Genomic DNA, 21,623 nt, shown 5'->3' with positions numbered 1-21,623 from the left:
TTTTTCTACACCTCCTAGTTCTCAAAATTGACCCCTTTGACCAAGGGCTATCCCAGGGTAACATATGGAAGGGGGTCATGTCTTTCATTTACGCAATCAGGGGGCATTTTGATTGTCCCTCTTTCCCAGAAATCGGAAACAATTTAATTATGCATTTGTGTATGAATTTTGCTGTTATTCTCTATGATAGTCCCCCCCCCCCCTTGAAGTATTCTGTAAGACTGGCCTAAAGGAGGCATTTTTCTAAATTTCAATCTTCTAATTATGTTTGGTAGACGGGGTTCTGTGTAATACCAAACTTATGCGAAAGAAATATTTTTCTTGTGTGAAGTCGGTGAAAAGGGGAGAGGTGGTCACAAGGGGCGGGGGGCGCTGCCATTGAAGTATTTAGAGCGGGTTTCTGATCTCTTTTTTTGGGGGGGGGGGGTTCTCGTTTTGGGATGGGGGATGATGCTCGGTAACATTTGAGGGAGATGCAGCATCACCATTAGGAGGAATGTGGATCCCGGTCTCTGTGAGCTCTAATTTTCATTCCAGGGTCCCCCATACCGAACACTATTTGTGGCTTAACCAGTTGGGTGGAACCCCTGAAGACGGCTCTGATTTTCAGATCCAGACCCCCCAGAGTTATCATTTCGCTCGGAGGACTTGGTAACTACAAGCATATCCCCGTCTTAAAAATACACACACACACCACTGTCCAGGAGGAGGGACCTGCTCGAGGCCCCTGAACCATAGGATATTGATGCCGCCGTTCAAAAAGAGGGACGTCAGAGTTTTGATCTGTGCTGGATGCCACTTGAGTCTTAAAAAGGTAGAGAAAAGGCGAGAATGTCCGCTATGAAGAAAGTCGAATCACACAGGGCGAACCCGGATATTCAAATTTTGGACCTCCTGCAAAAAATTACCCAAGATTCTTACCACCCACTGGATTGGGCCGCGGGCCCTTCAGTGCTATGGGGCCCACTGCAGGGACAAGAGCTATCTGTAGAAACAAGAAACCCTACGAGTATGGTATTATTGCAACTCATGATTGCAAAAAACATGATTTGAATTCCAGATGTCAGAAGGCAGATTATAATTTTATAGTTATTCACTTAACTCGTGAACAGGGCCGATCCTAGGGTGTCGGCCACCCGTGTGCAAAGATCAAATGTGTCACCCATCTAGAGCATCTTGCAATTTTTGACTAGTTTTAACATGCTTATCCATCTTCCTTCAAGTTTTTGTGTCGAGTTTAAAGGAAAATACCAGAAAAAGGATGAATTTATGAGAAGTAAGAAAAGTTAATTCTAACAAGGTACTCTTTTGGTATAGTCAAGCCCAGTGGTTGGAAGTAGTGCGCTACAAGTAGCGACGCTACTGTAGTAGCTACATTTTTTAGTAGTTTGTAGTGTAGCGCACTACTTTTGAAAAAAAGTATAGTAGCGAGTAGTTCGATACAAAAAAAAAAAAGGAGTTTGTAGCGATTTCAAGAAACTACTTTTAAATAAGTTTCGCAAAAAAAAAAAAAAAGAGGTTCCAAACAAATCTGACTGATGCAAGTCTCAAGCGAGTAAAAGTTGCACCAATCAGATTCGTAACACTCTGAAAAATACGAGCTGACCTCAGACATATTATTTTGACGTTGTAAGTTTTTTCTGTTTGACGCCATTAGATTGTTTGGCATTGAAATGTTCCCATTTTCTCACTATTCGCCTTGAATAGAGCATTCATAGAAAAAAAAGAATAAGCGATAATTGCCAATTTAGTACAGCGTTTGTGCTTTCTGGCAGCAGAAAATGTCCCGTGGATGAACATTTTAAAATGTTTTAGGCCCTGACCGGTTAGCAATAAATATTAGTCTTATAGAAATGTATGATAACGGATTTTTTCCCATTTCATGCATATTTTGCCAGTCAAGCAAAAAGCTTTCGGTATCAATGTCATCCCTATATACAGTCGAATATCAACTTATGCGAAGGTATAAAATAAAATAATACAGTACGTATAGTATGTAGCAATAATTAAGTGCAGCATTACAATAGTACTGTACAATAGATGAAGTAATTATTAGATGAAATTAGATAAAATGCAGTAATTATATTCGATGCATTTTTAGTTGTTCAAGCATTTCAAAAATCTTTAAATTTCTATAGTTGTCAGAAACATTCTATTTTTCTTTTCATTTTCAAACTTTAGATAAACAGTCCACTTATGTGAAATTATATTTCATCAACGTCATATTTAGAATGAAAAATATACGAAATATTCTCTCATGGGAGAAACTTGTTGTGACCACCTACAACTAAATGTAGCTATGGTCTTTCTCTTCTCGTGCTGTTTTCCTCATTCAGTATTGCAATCCACCTGCTTTGAATTCCTTTCTACTGTCTCTCTTGTCAAAGTCTGAAATGCGTACTTTTCAGAACTTATCTACTAGCCCCTTCATTCTCGAGGTGTCATGCCTGATCAAATCTCTACTCAGAGTCCGAAGTTCCTATGACAAACATTTCCAGATGTCTTCATTATTTTATTGAGCATTTTTCAATTGCAAAGAAATATTTGATCCAGTCTGCGCAGCTCGAAGAGTCGGCATAATCAGAGTTGCACGAAAAAACTGTCGTAAAATCTGGAGTCACTTAACATTGAAATTATATGGCAGAAGTTTGAAACTTTGAAAAAGTGATGTGAAATCCGGGTGTTGCGATAATGAGGTTTTACATTTGATACATTCAAAAATTATTACTAGCTGTAAAAAGGCATTTTAATCTGTCTTTGGTGACATAAGAGGAAGAACAAGAGGAGAGGAGGACGTTTTCCGCAAAAAAATTTAGAAGTAAGTTGACGCATGATAAAGGATTTTAATTAATTTTCGGTTGTGCTAGGTTGCAAGGAGAAAAGAGTGGGGAATATTCAAGCAAACTTGTGCACTCACTTTCTATTTTTCTCAAACAATGCTATGCTATTGGAAATTCGGGAATTACTTTGCTTGGACAAAACATTTAAAAATCAGCATACTTATTTGACTTCTAAAAAGTTATATCGTTAAGAATTCTTGAGGAATTTTGCTTAACTCATAGAGCTATGTGTGGTCTGTGTGTGGCCGCCCCTTGCTCTCGGCCGGCCCGCGTGCAGTGCATGAGCTGCACATCTGCTAGGATTGGCCCTGCTCGTCAATGTAAAACATAATTTAAATTCAAAATGTCAAAATTCGATTACCGTATTACCTTGCATTAGCAGGCATGCTGGAAAAATAAAGTGTGGTTGTCAAACATGCAAGGAATTTCAGATTTTCTTGCATGCCGGATAATCCGTGGAGTCTTACCAATACTTGCGATCTTTTAAGTGAGCAATATTATACAACCTTTTACCAGTGGCGCAGACAGAAAATTTTTCTGGGAGGGGTTTTCAAAATCAAAAATTGTTGATTTCTTTATCATTCATTTACAATGCGTAATCAAGGGCGCCCATATAGGGGGGTAGGGGGGGGCTAAAGCCCCCCCTTAGAAATGAGAACTTCCTTGCTTTTAGTGCTTTTTTCTTTGCAAAAATGTATAAAAATTTCTTTTCCAGCTATTAATGACTAATATGAGCCAATCATGAATAAGTTATAAAAAAATGTCAAATTTTAACATCTTTAATCTGTACTAAAATCAGTTTCCATGGGGAAAATATTCTGCTAAATCATGGGGAAAATTTTTGAGCCCCCACTTAAAATTTTGCATATGGGTGCCCTTGTGCGTAATTATTCAATATCAAAGAATTTCTACAGATTAGTAATTATTCATTCTAAGTAACTTCTTAAAAACAATTAATAATTCGTATTGCTGTCACTATGAAACGAAGAAAGTGGGAAAAGCACAGAATATTTATTATTAGTTTTACTTTAATCTTATATTCATTTTTTGCGTGTTTTTCGCGAGATCACTTAAAAGCTCCTCCTAAAATACATTCATGTATTTTTGAATGTCAAATGCTAGCTAATAACGGTTTCTATCTTTCGATGAGAATTGGTTAAGAGCGTCAGAAAATCGGGTGCGGTAGGCTTCCTCTCACTAGATGTCCCTAAAAAGGAGTTGTGCAGAGATGGAAGTGCTGAGGGACCATGATACCCTGTAGAGCTTTATTGACACCATTTTAGCTATCTTATACCAAGGGGGACGTGGTGTGCTTATCATGAAATACAACTTTTATATTTAAGAATTGAAAAGCAATTTCTGACTGCTTCCCGATTATTAAAAACAGTAAAATATTTTGTTGAAACCTATTCCGCTTGGAAAAGATCAAATACTCTGCTTTTTCCCTTGATCTTAATGGAAGAAATGAATGTGCTTGTGTTCTGGGAGGGGTTTTAACCCCAAAACCCCTCCCCTGGCTGCGCCACTGCCTTTGACAGGAACTTACGACCAATAACGTTAATTAATTGAAAGTGCTGTTAGTTTCTTATATTTAATGTTATTATATTTTTCAACACATTAAAACACTGTCTCAGTTGCCATTTTTTTCAGATTGTCTCTCCCCCTTCCCCCCTACAGTAAATTGGTCATTTGCTTGCATGCTCCACCTCATAAGAACCTCGTAATGAATTTTTATGAAAAACAAATTTACTTGAAGAGCACCAGACATAATGATTTCTATTGAAGTGCTGAATACAGGACCAATGTGCTGTAAGTTCACATTGAATATAACCATATGATGCCCTAATTTTGGCCCTTTGTGTGGTTAAAAGAGGAATTTGATAAAATTAGGGACCAATGGATACCGGTATAAACAGCAGGTTTATTATACATGTGTCTATTTTTATATGTATATTTTAATAAATAAATGGAACATAAGCATATACATAGTGTACCAGATTTACGTGTTAACTGATTTTTCTTTCGTTGAGATAAAAAGAAAATATAGAAAGAACATATTAAAGGTTTGCATATGAAATTTCAGTTTATTTAAAAAAATCCTAAGCAAAAGTTTGTGACGATTCACTTAGGAGTTGGACAAATTGCTTCAGAATTTTTATAACAGGGCAAGTTAAATTATTTTCTTTGATTTTACAATTAAAAAAAAAGAAAATAGTCGCATTTAGGTCAGATGTTTTATATGCTTTTTTAATTACTCACTCTGGGTCTCAATAAATATGGGTAAATTTTCCCTTTTAATTTGAGCTACTTTCAGCTTAATTTCTCATAGTGCAATCCGACACGAAGCAATAATCATGAACCATATTATAAAATGAAATGCAATCGGAATGCAACTAGAAACAGATGCAGTGAAAAAAACTAAATTTCTTTTGATCACGAAGGTAAAAAAATGTTCCTAAGTCCTGAATACAATCAATAAAAGAACCATTATTCTTTTGCATGAAGAAGGTCTCAAATCAGATTTGTTTACACTGTAATATGGAAACCGGAAATGTTGCCATTAAAGCCGGAAACCCGATCTCTTTATAAATCGACGACAGCGCTCATGGTGAGAAAGTGAAATTTTTGAGCCGTTTTCAGATGTTGCCATTCGTAGGAGATTTCTCTCCTTCTTATATCTCCATGAGCGTACTAAAGGCCAAAGAATGCCTGGAAATTCTTTTACATGCTGTATAATCATGCGGCATGAACTCTGTCGATTTTATGCACCTTGAAAATTTCCCGATCGGAGCCGGGTTCAAACCTGAACATTTCTATCGGTAGTGACTCAATCCGAAGAACGTAACTTAATTTGTTTTTGTTTTTTTCAAGGTTTAACATTATATGCAGTAGATAGTAGTCATCATATGAATTCAAGGCAGCCTTGTTTTTTCAAGCATCGCATGAATTATAATAAATTTATCCTCATATAAATAAATGCCAATGATTGAGTAACCAGCGCGTTTCGGCAATGAAACTCGCGCCACGGCGTGATAGTTCTATAATATGTTTTAGTAATATTTGACTTGCTGGAAAATGCTTTATTTTGACAGGGCTGAACTCGATCCGGTAACTGAACTGTTTTACTGGTGAAACAATCGTTTAAGAGGAATGAAGAACCAAAAAAGTGGTTGAAAATTAACGCTACACTGTAAAAAATTCAGGAAGATTTTCTGGTAATTGTTACTGTAAAATTGCATCGCCGACGCATCGCTGATTTTTACGGTAATTTATACCGGAGAAATAAGCGATCCCAGCGCCAACTGGTTGCTGTGGCCTACCGAGGAAACCGTAAAATTTTACAGTAACATTTGATTTTTACGGTAATAGTTACTGGCAACATGGATGCCAGTAACAATTACCGTAAATTTTCCGGAAAATTTTTAACAGTGTACCTACTGGAGTTCAGGGTTAATCCACTGGAATTAGGGTTAAAATTTCAACTATCAAAATATCACCAAACAGGCAATGGCTTCGTTCAAATGTAGAAGCAATTTTCACCAGTCATACATTGACGGGCGATTTTCTAGTTTATAATAAACTTTTCAAAAATTAATTTTTATGATTTTTTAAAAACTTTAAATGTATTGATCAGTGAAGATGCCTGAAGTTTTCCAGAAGATTGAGTCTTCCACTTTCATTGCGCTAATGTAGCATTAATTTTCTAAACCTACCTCATAATTACCTTTTCCATAAAAGAGGCAATATTGGTGATTAGTACGATTATGATGAGCTCAAACTCTAATCTGTAATCTAGGGAAAACAGGTTGTCTTGAGACTGTTCAATTATGCTTAATCATCCTTGTAATTATCATTAAACATTCGCTGATATATATTACTTCTACCAAGTTCTTGAAAGCTATTTGCATAACTTTTTTAAAAGAAGCCTTTCGCAGATAAAGCTACTCCGCATTTAGTACGACTACACACTGCAGTGATGTAGAGCAATCAATTTTTTACGCTTTGTACTCTTGCCACTTGCTGTGTGTAGGCTATTTTTCGGTAAAACTTTGAATTGCAAGTTGGAAAATTCACTCTGGTAAAGGTTAAAGTAGTATTACGATCGAAAAGACGGTAAGAAAAACTCTAAAAATCCTTTTTTACTTCCTTTTACAAAAAAATGAAGTATTGTATTCGCGAAAAAATTTTCAACCAAAAATCGGCATTAATTTCCATTTTGCTCATCCCCAAATGAATGTTGAGATTTTTTTTCAACACGACCATACGTGGATATGTGCCTAGGAACGTACAGACACCCGAAATATCCATTTTGACGATCCCCGAGTTAATTACAACGAGTTTTCTCGTGACGCCTGTATGTACGTATGTATGTGCGTATGAGTGTATGTGTGTATGTATGTCGCATAACTCAAGAACGGAATGTCCTAGAAATTTGGTACGTAGACTCTTAGTGGGGTCTAGTTTTGCACCTTCCTTCTTGATTGCATTCGTATGCTCCAAGGGGGGGTCTTTTGCCCATTTGTGAGGGGGAGGGAAATCAGTGTTAATTTCGATGTAAACTCACGTGGTGTTATAATTTGGCGGACACTTGGTGATATACCGCCAGTCTTTTGGTCGCCAAGTTTTGGCGACCAAAACTTGGCGACTTAAATTACCGGGGGGGGGGGCAATAGGTATACCATGTGTATAACTTGAATATACCATGCCTTGCCTTCAATCCTCGAGCTGAACCAAACCATTGCTTCGGTCACTCGTCTGGTCTGCGCTAATTCTATATTAGCTACCAGTTTGTTTGGCACTCTTGGCTTCCTTAAGAGATTTTCCATCTCCAGCTCAGTCACTTTCCTATGCGGGGCTGATGAGTGCTAATAAGCACGAAACTGCAGTCATCGGCAGGAAATGACTGAGCTTGCAGTGTATTTCATGTACCCATAACTATGTTACATCTTTTTCTTAAATAACAAAAAATATTTCTCAAGCGATGCAACTTGCATTTTTCGGGATGGAAAGTTCCGTTAAAGCCTCTCGAGAAGAGATGTGGGTGAAATATTTTCCTCACATATTCGGCACACTCTAAGTCTGCCAAATGTGGGCACACTTAGATTTTGCGGTACTGAAAGCGCCCGTTTTGTTTGCAATTTCTGTAAATATTTTTTTTCCTATGTAGTAAATAAATTCTCTACCATTTTGAATAGTTATCTTGTTTTTAAACTATTTTTGGTGACTTTTTTGATGGGTGCCTATATTTATGCTCCATGTTTTCTGGTACTGTTTCAAAACTTTTGGTAAATCGCCGATTTTGAAATGAGATCATTGATATTAATCATTTTATACCTTCTCACTTTTAAGTATACCTGCCGTAGTTTGAAGAGGATTTTCGCCCCTTCTTCTTTTCATATATTCCATAAATCAAATTTTGGAGAGGGAGAGAATTGAAGAGACCATGTTCACAACACATACAAACTAATTTATTTTTCTACTCACAATATACATGATGGGCGGCCAAGTTGCCCTTTTTCCCGAATAGCGGTCAAAAGATATGCCATAAAGTTATCCCGCTATTCGGTCAGGAGTTTTTTTGCAGCCATGCCTTCATGACTGTCTATAGCCATGTAACCCAGGCACTCTCATGTAGCTGCGCAGTAGGCAATCGCGGAAAGCCCCATTACGCAATTATGGAGATCCCAAGTTATTAATCTTGGGATCCCTGTCAAGTGTTACGCAATGTACCGCATGGAGCATATAATTTCTTACATAGTTATTAATGAAAGACAAAAATCTAGCATTTTTCGAATTAAAAGTTACTGAAGGGCCACGGGGAAGATAATCACAGTCCACCATGCTCAAATTTCCCTCATTACGTGTTTGAGCTTGAAATCCCGAATCGCTTCCAAGTTAGCCTCTTTCTTCCCTCTTAAAACTCACTCACTAAGCTGATTCTTGCCTGAATAATATTTCTCTTAAATACTATCTGTAATTATCTACGTGTTCCCATAGATTAACCAGAATTTTTTAGAAAGATGGACTTTGATCATTCTTCCCCGTAGCCTTTCAACTTATGAAAAACAAAAGAAGGTGCCCGTATTTACATTTTTCCTCCATAAACACTAAAAACAAATTTTGTAAAATATACGGCTTTAAGCTGGTCACTGAGTGGGTTGAGCAGCCAAACAGAAAAAAGTAAGAAGAAAACGCATTGTCACCTTAGAGAAGGAATTAGTAACTAGAGGGAGCAAGTTCAATCATTGGCTTAGGAAACGCTGAGGCAAAGATCCCAAGTCAAATGGTTACGCTAGTCGAATGGGACACGCGTTTTAGGTGAAACGAGTGAAAGAAACCTTTTTCCTTCCAATACTTCACTGTAAAACATATCACGTGACATGAGATCCTTGCTAAAAGATTTGAAAACTTCACTCTCTCCACCTTTTATTCCTTCTCAATGGTTGTCACTGTGATTTGTGGAGAAAACTTGACCTCGCATGGTAAAATTCCATTGTGATTATGGATTTTCGAGGGTCATTCTTATGAAAATGATCATTTTGAGCTCATGAAATTCGGAAAAGCAGAAACGTCTGGAAAATATTTTATCAGGAGCCATATCCTTTCCAGAACTTCTCCCCTAATAATGAAAAAAAAAAAAGATTCGAAAAGTAGTGATATTGATTTCTTAGTACTTCCGAAAACGAGAATTATCAAAACTTTGCGAAAAAAATAATCTAATTTCGCTGTTGAAAGATAATTCCGTTACGAGAAAAGGATTCATTCCAGTAAGTGCCACCGAAAGACTCTCCGACTTTCTGCGAGAAAAGTCATTTAGAAAAGTCCGAGATCCGTTGTTCTCGGCGTTGGAGGAGACTCTGCTGAAATCTTACCCGAAGTTGGGAATTGTTTTAATTAGTTACTGAAACTTTTCAAAAGCGTTTCAAATGTTTGGTTGTATGTTTTGTGAGCCGGCACAAAGTGTCATTGCCGCATCTGCTTAGGATTGACAATGCACGGAATTGGCTGTTAAAAATAAACTAGATCCATTTATTTGTTTGGGTAAGTGCGTAGTATTATGCTTGTTTAAGGGGACCGTGGACCTTCCAAATAGCTCAAATCGGTCAAAGATATGATTTTTTTTATTCTGTGAAAGTAACAATACATGAAGTGTGCTGAATCGTATGAAAAAAAAACCTCTTGTTGATCTGATGTTTTATCGCGAAGTTATATGCGTTTTAAAAAAAGTAAACAGAGCGTGTTTTCGATCAAAATGGCTGTAAAACATGTAAACAAAATCGAAAAACTAAGTAAAACTAAGTGTCAAACATGTAAACTAAGTTTCAATAAATTCTTACATTGGTATTAATGTCAAATATTTAGTCATCATGAAAATATTTTTCGGGAGGTATTAAAATACGAAGATCATGAAATGTAGGTGAACTGGAAAATTCGATGCTGACACAGATTGAAAAAAGCTCCATGCGACTTAATTTTTGTTCGAAACGCTTCAAATTTCAGAATATGCTACTTTGGTAGTAGTTTGATAAAACTGGGTATGCATTAAGGTTTAAGAGAATTTTATGTTTCTTAAAAATACTGAAATTTTGATTTTTATGTAATATTCGCAACAAAAAACTATTGCTTCACACGAAAAAAAGTACTGTGCAGTTAATAATGGACCATTCCTTAAATGGTTAACCAAAGTTCTTGGCAATGTTCTATTCTCTGATAAAATGCAAATTGTTTGAGAAAAAATCAAAAATTGAGTCGCGTGAAGCATTTCAACATTTTTATTTTAAATTTCAAGATTTTTAATTTTAATTAAATTTTTATTTTGTTGCATTTTTTTTGCTTGATATTTTGCATGCTAATAAACTTACTAACTTTTATGCCAAGTTTCATATTTCAAAATTAATAAATGAAAGAAAAAGCTTTCAAGGTCCACCGTCCCCTTAAAGAGTAAGTTTAGGCATTTTTACTGAAAAAGGCAACGAAAAATGTTAACTCTTATGAAAATTATTTTAAAGAAACCATAGTTTCAATTTATCTCGTTCTCAAACGTTAGAACAGGGAAAATTGGAGGGGACATTAGAATTTTGAGGTTTTGAAACAGTAATCAGTAATGGCATATTTGAAGCAATGCATGGAATCAAACAGCAGAATATTGTCGCGGGTAAAAATTTAATTGTTCTTCATGAAGAAAAGGTATTCATATTCAAAGTTATTATTAATATGCTAAAATTATTCCTGAAAATTTACTAACATATTTTCAGTCTAAAATACAATACACGAAGCAAAATTGATAAATTCTTTTCACAAAATACAAGTAAAATTTTTAACTTGTCAAAGTTTAATTTCAGTCCACAAAAAAAGAAAATCTCTCTAATAATTAGATCAACTATCAAGTCCAAAATTTTATTATTTTAAAAGCATTTATTTTCACAAGGCTTTTATTTTCGCAACCCCGTCGTAATCGCGAAAGTTAGGCCTCGTGAAATATTTTTTATCACTTTTTTTTTTTTTTGTTCATTTAAAATCCGTGAAATTTTCATCTAGCGAATTCCTCCATACCTTATTTTTACTTTCTTCTATATCTAATATATAGAAGAAAGTATTGGATTCGTGCAAATTTTCGAATTTCGAATTTTGACGGATTCGAACGTTTTAAGGTGTGCTGAGTCCATTTCGACTATTTTTGGAAAATGTCTGTCGTGGTGTGTGTGTGTGTGTGTGTGTGTGTGTGTGTGTGTGTGTGTGTGTGTATGTGTGTGTGTGTGTATCACGTCTGTGTGTGACCAGTTTTTTGTGGCCGCTCTACAGCAAAAACTACCGCATGAAATTGAACGAAATTTGGTACACATATGTGCCCCTATGTGAACTTGTGCCCATTGGGTTTTGACGCTAATTCCTCCAAGGGGGTGGAGCAATGGAACTTTTTTTGAGTTGCGCGTGCTTGCTATTCCTCAGGAAGTAACTGGCGGAATCAAACAAAATTTGGCCCATATGTTGTCATTAACAGGAAAAGGTGCTGATTCAATTTTGGTGTCAATAACTCAAACGGGGGTTGAGCCATAGAACGTTTTTTGTCGTCAATTGTGACTGCTGTACCTCAAGAAATAATGAACGGAATGAAAGAAAAATTTATCGGCAAGTAGCCCTTAGTGGGTATAAGAGCTGATTTTATTTTGGTGTCAACAGCTAAAAAGGGGGTAGCGCAATCACCCGTTCTTTTTTTTCCATTGTGAGTGCCCTATCTCAAGAAGTAATGCTACGTTCTGGTTGAAATTTGGAATATATGTGAATCCATATGTGAACAGGCTTTGGTTCAATTTTGACGCCAATCGTTCCAAGAAGTGTTGATTTTTTTTTTCTTTTGCGAATAAAAATAGCTTTATTAATGCAACAATAAGAAAGATAAATCGTAATAGATTGTCGTCTGCGTATTTCTCGTGATTTTAATTGTATGGAAATGATCGGAAATATTATCTCAATGATTTAAAATTTTTAACTGTTACCATCTTATGTTTGTTAACAAATAAAATATTTGTAATTAATTCAAGCAAGGCTTTTAAAAATAACTTTCAATTTTCGCTGTTTGCTTTGCTTTTGCAATAATTCAGACATTGGGATGGTCGTCAAGTTTTTGCATGTGTAATTTTGTTTTTGTTGGGAATATTGCTTCCTCATCAAGCATGGGGGAAGGATCAGAAAAAAAAAATATATATATATATAGAAGAAAGTTTCGTGATGGCCACAACATACTAGTTTTTTTTGGAAAACTACAGATCACCGAAATGCGTGCTTTTGTAGCATAGATAGATTCATAATTTTTTTCACAGCAAATTAATATTTAAAAGCAATGCATGATATTAGATAGTAGAATATTGTCCAAAAATTGTATAAAAAGATACAGATGATGTTTATTTTTTTGAATTAACACCTTTAAAGTTTAATTGTATCAATCACTTGAAAATACCATTTCTTTATATTATTTAGTTGCAAAATAATATAATTATGGAATTAACAAACGGTACAATGTATTCAGAGCAACGCAGTAGCAAATTATGAGCAGACATTTCAATTGAAATACAGCAAAATCCCGTTACAGCGAATAGTTTTATTCGCTGTAACCGGAATTTCGATGAAAAAGTCCAGATTAAAACTTTATTTTTCTGAAGTGGATATTTTACTGTAGTGGTATTAGTTGTCACGGGATTTCAATGTACATAAGTAACATATTTTTTCAAGTCAAAGTTTAATTGTACCTTGCAAAAATACTGCTCGAAATTATTACTTGAACTTAATGCTCCAAAATATTTATTAAATTTGTAGATTTGCCCAAGAGTGCAATATATTTATTTATTTATCTATTACTTCGAATCCAGATTAATTATTCTTTTTTAAAAAAAGGGGGGGGGGGGTTAAGGTTAATTGCAACAAATGCTACTATGATTAACTATTAGCTATAGATTAGTGAATTTTAACCAAAAGTTAGGTGCTGTTTAATTTTAGTCACTGATAGATAATTTATTGATTTTAACTAAAAGCAAAATAGTTTTTTTTTTTTAAGTGCAGTTACACTTAGTGGCAGATTTTGATTTCTTTAAAATACTGAGTTTAAGGTAACGAGTGAAATAAAGAACATTCTCCCTAATGTACAAAAGTTTGCTACTTATAATATCGACATTGAACTTTCAACTTCTTTAGAGGAACGTACAGCTAGGTATATGAAGCATACGAAGAATTTGGCTCAAACAAGAAAAAGACAGACCTTGAGAGAGTTCGTTTCTTCTTAAGGAGAATGATTTTTAAGAGGCGGAACTAACTAGATTTGCACACAGTTGTATTAACTTCTCAGTTCTTCACTGGCGAGGATTTTTCTCATCCCTCACTATTCCTCATTTGAATCTTGTATATGCCAGTGCTTTTTATAGAATCTACTATAATATTAAAATCTGTTCGCGTCCGTCCGTCTGTCTGTCTGAAGACCAATCTTCTTAAGAACCGCTGCGAATCGAGAGTCGAACGAGATACCGATCAATTCAAAATTTCCCAAAGAAAACAATAGGACCAATCTCGTAATTGCACGACTTTAATTAGAGGAGATATTAAGTAAAACGTTAATTAACGTAACGTTATTCAGGAATTTTTATTTCTTTCCTGTTGCCATTTTGCATATGGGTCAGCAAATAAAATTCTAAAAATCGTTTTAAAAGAGATTTTTTTGGCTGCTGTCCAAATCTTAAAACAACGTTTCCATCTAGAAGTTCATTTTAAATTAGTTTAAAATTTTGGTTGCTCCATTCGGACATAGCCTTTATTTTATCGTCTGTTCTTCTTTTATTTTTTACATTCAACGTTCTTAACTCTTTTCAGCATATGAAAAATGTTTCTTTAGTAATGTTTATTGATTGTAGTGTAAGTTTATCATTCACCGGCATCATATTTTCATACATTTAGGATGTGCGATTAATTATGTTTATTTTGTTGTACTTTATACCGTCACATGGTTGAGTTTTCGAATTGTAATAACTCTTTTTTTCCTTCCTGTTTATATTTTTGAAATACAGTTTGTATCGTTAAAAGAACACGTTAAATTAAGATTTTTTGAATTTCTTTAAGTGAAACAGAGTTGAACAAAAAAGATTGTTTTTAAGGATTTTAACTAAAGCTTAATTGGAATCTGATGACTTGATATTAAATTAATGCGTATTGGTATCTAATAAGTCTTGGTGCTTTAGTTTTCACGTAATCAACCAAAACGTGTGTGTCATTTTATGTAAAAAGCTGATTTGTAATTGTACATAAATATTTCAGATATAGTCTATCAGAATTAATTCAGTTTAAAGTGAGCACTGATTATAGTGTTGTTGTTGTGTCCAATCCTTCAGGATCTAGCGACAGCTAAATCAAATCCATAATTCCATGCACCCTCGCAAAGTCGAGCACCAGGAGTGGGTTGTCGCGGACATCCTCAAGAGTGAGCCCCAAGCAATCCAGTAGGTGTTGCGGGGAGGCCGGCAGCAGATGGCACTTGGGACACGTTGGGAAGACTTTACGGCCGGATTCAAATGACATGCATTTCAGGTGCCCACTGAAGAGTCTTGAGATGGCCGTTTGGTCCTGTCTGTCGGCCTTGAAACGTAATGCACCTCCTGGTTTTGGTCTACTGTACCAAGAATGAGCTGGAGGAGCAAGCCAGACATGCCGGTCTCTATTTTTCGCCGCAGAGAAAATTTCTTCAAAGGTTAGGTCGTAATCAGTCGTGGCCATCTCAGAGCAGCCTCTTTTTGCCAAAGCATCCGCGGTTTCATTTCCCGGAATGTTGGCGTGGGAGGGGATCCACTGAAGGTGGACGTCTCTTCGCTTTGAAATAGTTTTAAGCATATTGATGATTTGAATGCTTACTAGGTCATTTACTTGGTTCCAGTCCTGTAGATGTTGAATTGAGCTACGGCTGTCTGTAAGAATCCAGATGTCACTACAGTCTGTGGAGTGGAGAATTTGATTTAAACCCTCCTTAATAGCTATTAATTCGCTCTGATTATAGTTGATAATGCATATATTTTCATCTTTTGTGCTAATTGAAAATACTCATAACTTGTATCACTGATAACTATGATTAACGATAAAGAGATTTTTGCCAAAAATATGCTCTACTGGTGTTTTGCAAACCTTGCAATACGCGTATTTATTTATTCCTCAGCGTTTTAGAAACTGATGTCAAGAGTAATACAAAAACACCAGTTGGACATTTCTTTCATTTTTTAAGTAGCCCGTGCAACGCCGGGCACGCAGCTAGTACTTTATATTTTTGAACAAAATACGTTTTTCGGCCCACTATGTCCAGAAATAAAAAGCTGATTCATTCCAAAGAACGTGGATAATTTAGGACATTCTAAATGCCTTTAAAAGGGAAGCGACTTCTGACGAAAGTTCTCCATTAAAACTGCTCCAGAACTTGATTGATTTTCAAATGAGGCAGTGAGAAGCAAAGGGACGTGAATTGACATTTTCAAGTTTTGAGTTAAACGTGTTTAAAGCTCCGGTTCTAGGTAGGCTTTCATTGCGTTTTTTTTCTAAATCACGCTGTGTAGCAGCACCTACCAGGACTACTAGTACCATCTCTTGCCCTAAAACATAGGAGAGGTTCACCTGCCGTTTGTACTGGTTACAGGCCCGGCTCCTGGGATAGGCGACCTAGGCGGCCTAGAGCGGCAGATTTTTTTTTTTTTTTTTTGAAGTATGAATATCTATTTCAGCGTTACAAGATTCACTGTCTCATGGCTAAAAGAAAAATAATTTTGAGTGTGTACCAGTGCTTGGATAGGCAAAACATAGTTCGTCATTTAACTAGAGTTCAACTTAATTTTGAAGGCAGCAAATTGCGTTATTTAAAGGTCTTTTGAAAACATTAATATCTGTTTCAGTGTCATAAGATGCACTACTTAAATATTAAAAAAGATAGTTTAAAAATAGTATGATTGATTGGATATGCAAAACTCAGTTTGGAATTGAAACCACTTTAATTTTAAGCACTTTACTGTTACTTTTATTGTATTAATGTATTATTGTTTTATATTATTATTATTATTAAATGGGGAGGGCGGCACTCGTCAATATTGCCTAGGGCGGCAGAACTACTTGAGCCGGCTCTGACTGGTTATCTTCAAATTTTTAATTTTACCACTTACACCCCTTTGCTTCTCACGGCTTCAATTGTGCAATAACGAAGCCTACCGCATAACCGCCGCGTTTAAAGATCAAATCCTAGGTAGGCTTTCATCTAATTTTTTCTCTAAATCAAGCTGTATACTGGAACCTATCAGGGCTACTAGTACTATATCATGCCCCAAGACAGAGGAAGGGGTCACCTACCATTTGTACTGGCTATCTCCAAATTTTTAATTTTGCCACTTGCACCCCTTTGCTTCTCACTGCCTCATATGTTCTTTCTTGTACCGGTTTTAATACCGACCATTTTAGCGAACGGTTTCTCAAAATTCAGTAGAGTTGATACAAATATTGAAAAAAATATATCAAAGTATGGATGCAATTGATGTTTGGAATAAGTTATTAACATTTGTAATTATACTTGAAATTAACATTTACAAATGGGCAAGCAAATTATCAAGGAAATAGAAGAAAAAACACATGGTGCACATAAAGGCACGAAAATGGGATTCATCACGCCATCTAGTGATAGAAACATCATTTTGTATTCTTTCCGCTTGTTATATTTAATGACACTCTATTATTTCGTACATTTCAAGCCAACTGTTTACATCAGTCGATTGATTTTGGTATTGCCTCATCGAAAAAAAAATGCAAATTCAAAATAACAGTACATATTTATTAAGTTAAACTGAAAACTCTTTAATTAAAAACTATTTATTACTTTCAGCTAATACCGAGAATACCGGTATTTTACTTCAGCAAATACCGGTATTACGAAATTGCAAAATGGCTCGGAGTACCGGTATTCGGTATACCGAAACTGCAATCCCTAATACCGACCATTTTAGCAAACGGAATAGTCAAATCCTCTTATCAGAACCACACTATACGCTTTATTTCGTGTTACCATTCCACATTAATCTCTACTAAAACATACTACAACATACAGAAACCACTCCACAACGTAATGAATTTACCCGGTTAAGTTCTGGCTTCAAAAAATATGTCCTTTCGAAATTAACGGCTTTGAGTCATATGACATGCTTTTAGATAATGAATACATAAATCTTCGTCATTAACTACTTGTATTGAATTTATGAATTCTGTCCAGTAAGCAAAAGTGTCCCTTAAACGGTTCCTTTTCGAACTTTCAAAATGTCATCAACACTTAACTGAGTAATGAAAAAACAAATACCCCGTATATAAGAATAAAACTTTCCAGAATCGAATATTTCCCTATAGGTGCAGTGTTAAAACCTCGAATTAACAGAAGACTTTAGCCAGATACGCAAGGAAAAGGAGTTGGTTTTCGAAATAATTTTGTTAAGAAAAATTTGAATAGTTTAGAATAAAGCTAAATAAGTACAACTTTTCAGTTAAAGTTAGATATCGCGCAGATATCAGCTGTTTTGTGGAATCTTCCTCATTGGCACGCTTTTGTTAGCTTCACTTGTATGTTTGAGAGTTACTCTCCTTTTGGACTAAGACTAAGGCTTATTACTGTTAGTACATTCCACTATTTATGAGCGTTCGTGGCCGAGCGGTCTAAGGCGCGGGTCTTTGCTGACGTCCACCTCCGGGAATCATTGGGCGTACGTTCGAATCCCGTCTACACCGAAATTAAATTTATAATCTTGCAACTCAATTTTCGCCAACTTTTGTGATCGGATTCTTTTAAAATTTAGAATGCAACATCTGACCCGATGACAATGCAATATTCTATTATCAAATTAATTTATAATGGATAAGATGTTAGTTTATTCTAATTAACACGCTTTTATTAGCTTAACTTAAATGTTTGCGGGTATGTTTGTGGGTCCAACTTCCCTTTGGAAAAATAGCCAGTGGCTTATTAGAATTACTTACAACATACAAATCAGAGCTGCGGAGTGTAACAATGCTTGCACATGAATTTTCCAGAAAGCATTCAAAATGTCTGATGCAAATAATGCAATAGAATACTACGATACATTCCATCATAAAAATCGAACACACGCACAAAGATTTCATTTAAGAGTTACAAGTGTTAGCAATATTTAGTATCTAAATCTTATTTGAAAAAAAAAAAAAAAAAAAAACAAGAAACAAAAAACAGTAATAAGGACTTTATATTTTTCAGAAATAATAGTTTAAAAACTAAAAAAACATGCTTCTGTAGCAAAATGAACTAAAAAGTAAAAAATAAAATAATAGTTGAAAAAACTAAAAAAACACGTTTTAGTAGCAAAATGAACTAAAAAGTTAAAAACAATCTTTGGATGACAAGTATATAAAGTAATTGACCAAACACTTAATTTTACTGTAATAGAAAAACAGCGTGGAGGGCTTCTTATCAGTTGTTTTAAATTTCTTCCGCTTGTTATCCATGCAAAAATGTAATTAGGCAACCCCCCACGCTTTTTTTTATCACAGTAAAATTAAGTGTTTGGTCAATTACTTTATATACTTGTCACCCAAAGATTATTTTTAACTTTTTAGTTCATTTTGCTACTAAAGCGTGTTTTTTTTTAGTTTTTTAAGCTATTATTTTATTTTAAGTGAAGTACAGCAATGATTAGACACCTACGACCTAAAAAGTCAACGTAACGAAAGAAACACAGTACTAAAATAATAACTTGAATAAAAAAATAATGCAAAAAATATACTATAATTCATAATTATTTATTGAATAATTCTGTTTGAAAAGAAAAATCTAAAGTAAATTTCCTTCTGTCGTAAAACATGAAAATGGGGAAAGAAAACCAATACACAATAACTACATTCATATTTTGTATGTCGTCTTTCTTCATTTTTTTCGACAACTTTCCGCCTTAGACACTACGTAATGACTTTCCAAGACTAATTTCCTCTTCGTCGATAGTCACTAAAGCGAAGTTTAGAAAAACAAATTAAAGCGACTACTTTGGTCAAAGATAACAAGTCAAACCCATTCCAAGGTAAAATAGCGCCATGTCAGAAGTCAACTAGCTCTTAAATATGACCAAGATGATAAATAAAACTGCGATACAAAGAAATAAAAATCCCAAACTGTCGTCGGCTTAGGAGGAAGTCGCAATGCATTAAAAAGAAAATTGGCAGCTAATGGGCCCTCACATCGAAAAATCATTTTGTTCTTGCAGAGGATCTAAATTGAAGTCATTCAAATTTTAATGGGCGCATAAAAGATAACGAATGGCATTTTTCGGGATCGTCTGTATTTAACGGTAAATAAATTGAATAAAGGGGCTCTAAAAGAGATAGAAGGGAGATGAAAGAATAACCTTGTCAGCAAAAGTCGGAATGATTTTGGGAAGACGTATTTAGTCCCGTTGGAATTATTTTATAATGAATGCGAGACGACTTTCAAGACGAAGGTTCAGTTGAAAGGAGGGGAAATGACATAAATAATAGCAATGCCAATTCTCTTCTTTTTTGTAATGCAATTTACATATGAAATAAAATGACTAATTGTGCAAGAAATTTCGAGGCTGTGACCATATTAATATTTCTAACAAATATAAATTTTCGCGCCACTTTTTTTTTTTTTTTTTTTTGACCAGTAAATAAATAAATATCACAGAAGGAGCAGTTTAAAGTTTTGCTCAAATTTTAATTAAACAGCAATCCAAGTATTTCCACCATTCTGATACAGGATATCTACTAATTGATCCTACACGGATGCCAAAGCAAAAGTTGTCGAAAAATATATAGAATCCAAGAATTTACTGCTCGCTTTTGTTTTAGTCACCCTGTACTTCACTCCAATATTGTTATCTCATCGTTACGATGAAGTTTTCCAGAGTGTGTCGTATATTTATGCAGTAATAATGTATTTTGTACCTTAAAAGTTTCTATATTCGAATACCCAGAAGACGAGAATCAGCAACAATCAAGTAGGAACATATGATCACGCACTAAATGCAGAAGAAGCCAAAAACTGACAGGTGCGAAACACTTGAGAAATGAATTAATTAAACGAAGAACGATTTTACTCAATAGTTAAGCTCTTCAAAAAGGTCATGGACATTTGCTCCTTGCAACTATATTACATGTATCGCAATGGCAACGTACAAATACATCTTTTTAACTTTAATTTTCTTTCCAAGCAGTTGCGGTGCTGCGAATGAATAGCGCAATGAGCACTTCATCAAGAGATTTCAGGAATTCCAAGAAGGTACTAGGGGAAGTGGAACTCACCTATGCTTGCCGAATATTGCTGGGAAATTTCATGAGAGATATTCAAAAAGTAGCTTATTAACGAAAATAACGGAAAAAAAAAACCGCTCAGAGTAAATAATTACATAGATAAGGGACCATAAAGGGAGAAAATCCATAAATACTTGCACTCATTATGCATAGAATACTTAAAGCGTATAGCAGCAAAAGTGGGTATCTTCAAAAAAAAAAAATAATAAAAATAATAATAATAATAATAATAACAATAATAATTGAGATCTCTTCGATATGTGTAGCTCCAAAAAGATATGAGTTGCAATAACTTTTCCTATTTTTGTTTAAACTATTAGGAGGTCATTTTAAAACTCTTTGGCTGTCTCAAGTTGTTAACCTGTAAGTATTGCAATAAAAAAAATGCACTAGTGCAAAAATTGGAATTGGAGATGCCTACTTCAGCAGCTACACCCTTCGGTTAGAATCCTGAGCTAACAAAACAGTTCTAAGACCACTATTTTTTGAGCACAAACTCGTTGGAATTGACTATTTTTGTTTATGATAGACAACTTAAAATGTGTGTTTGTTGATTAGTACTATTATTTCTTAATTTCCAATAAATATACAGCATTTTTGAAGTTTTCTTCCCGTTTTAAGCCTCTAGATGTATTAAATATGAGTCATGCTGATGTGTTTTAAAACAGAGAAACGGCGGGTGAAATAGAAATACCCTTGATGACTGTACCGCAACAAAACAATACGGAACGTATTTTCAACTGCCCATCAATCGCTGAAACCAAATGACACATTTTTATATTTCTCAGCACAACCACTTCACACCTTTCTCTCCGATTCATCGCAGCTGATCGATTCCCTCCTCAACTGATAAGCTCATTTGATATCCAGAGAGACATTTAAAAGGCTTCCGCTGTAAGGAAACGTCGATCAAAAACCTCCACGACATTCGTCAAAAGT

Source organism: Uloborus diversus, chromosome 8 (genome assembly GCF_026930045.1).
Source record: "Uloborus diversus isolate 005 chromosome 8, Udiv.v.3.1, whole genome shotgun sequence".
NCBI lineage: Eukaryota > Metazoa > Arthropoda > Arachnida > Araneae > Uloboridae > Uloborus > Uloborus diversus.
This window is presented reverse-complemented; position numbering follows the sequence as displayed.